Raw genomic sequence first — 4,244 nt, forward strand, 5'->3', positions numbered from 1 at the left:
TAATTATGTTTTGGGTGTACTATTCCTTTAATGGTATTTTCCTGCATATGGAGCATGAATTAAAGCCTGGCTGCAGCGTCTGCAGCAAACATGGCTCCTGGCTCTGACCAGAAGAGGTCCTTGAAGTGATCCCACAAATAATATTTGAGAGTTGGATGTTTAAACGGCAGCTGGGCCTGGAAGGGGAGGATTATCTCCTCGTAATTCAGGCTACGTACCACATCATAACTAGGCATCGTCAGCAGTTCCAGAGAGGTTCTCCACATTAGGTTTATGGGCTCCTCATTATTTAACATATTAGGCTCTCCCAACAGACCGATGAATTCTGATGGCAGCATTACATCCTCCCTCCTCCTGTTAGATCCAGATAGGTAGGAGGAGCTTCCTGCTCAGACTGAGGTGGACCTACTGCAGATCAGCACCATGGGGTTTGCTCTGTGGAGGGACAGACTGGATCTAAGCTGCGGTGCGAACTCAGGCGTTTACCGCCTGCCCATCTGCATACAGTGAAAAAACAAGCATTCCTGTAAATAAAGACGGCTGTCCAGCAACTGTCTTCCCAGCGAACGGAGCTATTGACCGTAATCAGATGCTCCGCTGATTAAAAATTGATCCATTTTGAAAAAATCTAATCAGCTGAGTAGGATTCTTTGGTACGCCAGGCGGGGCCGGCTGTGTTTGTTAGGAGCTGGAGGAAGGGGGGGTGGCAGCAGCTGCTGATACAGAGGCAGACCTGTTATTAACCCCTGCACCTCAGTAAAGCCTCCCCCCCCCCGGACTCACACACACCGCCCTGCACCCCGACACCAGCGGCGGCCCAGACGCTGTGAATTATTCAGCAGTCTGAAAGAGGCTCCGGCCACTTGGCCCATTAATGCCTGCCAGCAGAGGCCGGCGGCTCTAATGGCCGGACCAGAGGAGCCCCCGGCTCCCAGCGGGGGGGTGGACGGCTGCAAACACTGGACTGCAGGGGACGTTGGAGGGAACTCATGAGGGAGCGAGGTCATGGCGGGTTAATGATGCTGCACGTCTAGACGGACGCTGAACTCACGCCCCGGCCAAAGGGAGGGGGGGAGTAATGTCTTCTATCTGCGAAGGGGAGCCAGTCGGCCATATTTAGTCTGGGGCGTGTTAATGAAAGAAAAAGTGGCGTTGTTGACTTGGACCGTGAGCCACCACTGACCTGTGCCCCCCCTCCCCCTTTCATGCACAAATGCAAAATTTAAAATCAATGAAATCAAATATTCACAGAGCAGAAGAGCAGCCATGAAAACAGATGAATGGATTACTGACATGCACCAAGAAATCGGTCGGTTTTCTGTCTGATCGGCCCACAGGAGACCAGCTAGTCAATCCCCCATCAGACCAGGATGATTTGCACACTTCAAAATACACCAATTTTCCCTGATTTAAGCAGCCAAGTAAGACGGTATCCAGTGAGAGGATTTACATTTAAAATAAGAAAAGAAACAACTATTTTATTTCAAGTAAACAATATTGAATTATTTTATTTTAGGGTAGAAATCCTCTGATTTCCTACTACTGATTTTAAGACAATTTAAATTTTTCTTAGATCTGTTTTTTGATGTGTGGCCAAAACTTCTTCCACAATACGTTACCTAATTTCAGTCGATAGGATATAAATTCTGAATCAATCTAAACAAAATAAAAGCCTGACAAAGTTTAAATTCACACAGCAGCCTGAAGTGACAGAGATCCGATTTTTTTGCCCATATGCGATCTGCATCTGATCTTTTAATGACGATCTGAACATCTCAGATCCGATTTTCTCCAATGCGACCCAGGCCACCTGGCTCTGTGGTCCGGAATCCGATACGAATCTGATCTTTTCAAATGTGACCTGCGTCTGAACCGCCAGGTCGCATTCATCTGACCGGAACACGATTAATACACGACAAAGTTCACTATTCTGTGTCTTTCAATGCAGAGGCAGAAAGAAAAACAACAATCATGGCAGACGATAAGGAGAGCGGTCTTTATTTTCAACTTTCTTGAACATATTGTGTTGCTAATGAACTGGCTGAGGTGGGGAAAAAAACAAACGATACATTTTAGCACAACCATCCATGTTTACTTCCGTAAACACAGAGCACGCTGGCCTGTGATGTCATTGCGTCCTCTACTGTGCATGCAGGACATTTGAGTTGCATGAATGCAGTTCACACAGGAGATCACATACAAGTCGCATATATTTGGTAATGTGAACGACCGTGCAGAAGAATCCGATTTCACAAAGAATTTGGAATTGAGCATCAAGGCCTGCAGTGTGAATGTAGCCTAAGACTGCAAAGAATATCCGCAACAGAATCCTAAACAAACTTAGGATTATTTATCATGCTTATACAACTCCACCAATGGAGAAAGATCCTCCTACACCTCGAGACCAGACCATAATATATACCAGACATTAGGGATGGAACGGTTTGGTTCGCGTGTGTTTCGTTCGGTTCATGCGCTGCTCCTTTTTCTCATAGGCGAAGCGTTTACACTCCAGAGNAAAAGGAAGGAGCTCAATTCACTATTCTTCCCTCCCATCCCTCCTGCTCTTGGCTGAGAAGATGTGACCTGATGTGATCCAACTCTGCATATTTAATTAGGATTACAAGGTCTGGAAAGCGCTCTGGAGCCTGAGCGTAAAACTCAGAGTAGCCTCAAGGCCGATATGAAACACCAGCAGAGCCGTTAGCGCAGCAGCAATCCCCCATCAATGGCCCTGTTCCCTCCTTACCGAAGCAAATGAACAGGTGACATCACCTGGGCACAACAGAGCCGCACTCACCCGTTCCGATTCACCGGGAAAACTTTCAGGGTTTGTTCGATGTTAAACTATGACATATTTTACTCATTTTTGTAGCGTATTAGAAAATGTTTGATCAGCTGAAACTACTCAGATAACAAGATTGAACTAATATAGATATGAGAATAACTAACTCATTATTAACGGAAGCTTTAAACAGAAGCAGATAGTTTTTATTAACATAGTTAAATGTGAGATTTTAAATGCAGGCCAACATATGTTATATTCATTGTTTTGACAAAAATATCATAATCAAATTTATAGTTTAATATACTAATTAAATACTTAATTACTAAGTAGTTTTCAAATTATTTTGAAGCTTTCACCTGAGGAACCGAGTAATCACCTAATATAGAACCTGTCTGACAACACGAAGTAGGCTAAAAGATCCAAAAACAAGTAAAGAATCCATCTGGGTCGTCCTCTAGCATCAGAGGTCATCGTTCACCAGGAGTGAAGTACAGAAACTATAAAAACACAGACTCATAACTACCATAAACATCTTTTAGAATAAAATATATTTTAACTCTTGTACAAATTAAAGATTTATTTTCAATAAATTAAGGCAAGATCGTCAGGAGAAGATACCAGTGGGACAGCGAGGACTTTACCTAAAGTGTGAGTTTAAATACATCTGCTGCTAAATAACAAGCTGACAACAGCAAAGTGAAGGTCCTGATGCTGATCTAGGATCAGGATCTGAAAAACATTCACTAAATTAAAGCCTATCAATGTCACTATTGCCCTTTGTGAGTATTCGTTTCTTATTAATTGTTTTTATTTTCCTTCTGGCTGCTGCTATATTAGGGCTTCACCATAACAAGTCATTACAAGTCGCTCACAGAACTGAAAAAAGTTTTACACTGAACGCCCTTTAAATTCTGACACAACCAGGATTCGAACCCGGGGTCCCACGCCTTGCGATGTAAAGTCTCAGACGTCTCCCAGCCCAAAAACACGAAAGGATCCTACAAAACAAGGGCTGCTGTCACTGGGCAGATCAGCTGCTAAAAGAGCTGCTTCGCTTGCTGATTGGTTAAAAAATAAAAAAATAAATGGGGGTGTTGTTTACGGAGCAGGGGCAGAGAATTCAAGGTAAGTATGTCCTGTCTGGGGGAGGAAAACGACATCGATACGTAGACCTGCATCAGACGCTCGTTTTCCAGAACAGGGAGGGGCTAAAATCAGGAGGAGGATACAGGCGTGCATCAATCGCCCACTTTGGACTGGAAATTTGTTAAAAAAAAACAGGAAAAAAAAGGGTTACTAGGGGTTCCTAGAATTTCTAAAAGTAGAATGGGAGGCAGATCTTTTAGTTCTCAGGCTCCTCTCCTGTGGAACCAACTACCAGTTTTAGTCCGTGAGGCAGACACCCTGTCTACTTTTAAGGCTAGGCTTAAAACTTTTCTTTTTGATAAAGCTTCTA

The 4,244-nt window shown here is 43.8% G+C and overlaps 1 protein-coding gene across 3 annotated transcripts in view; it reads right to left on the minus strand.

Annotated features, from left to right (window-relative positions):
- Positions 1 to 4,244, minus strand: part of cux2 (cut-like homeobox 2) — a 206,780-nt gene that overhangs the window by 186,245 nt on the left and 16,291 nt on the right. The window lies entirely within an intron of this gene.

Source organism: Cyprinodon variegatus, unplaced genomic scaffold (genome assembly GCF_000732505.1).
Source record: "Cyprinodon variegatus isolate N-32 unplaced genomic scaffold, C_variegatus-1.0 Scaffold440, whole genome shotgun sequence".
Lineage (NCBI taxonomy): Eukaryota > Metazoa > Chordata > Actinopteri > Cyprinodontiformes > Cyprinodontidae > Cyprinodon > Cyprinodon variegatus.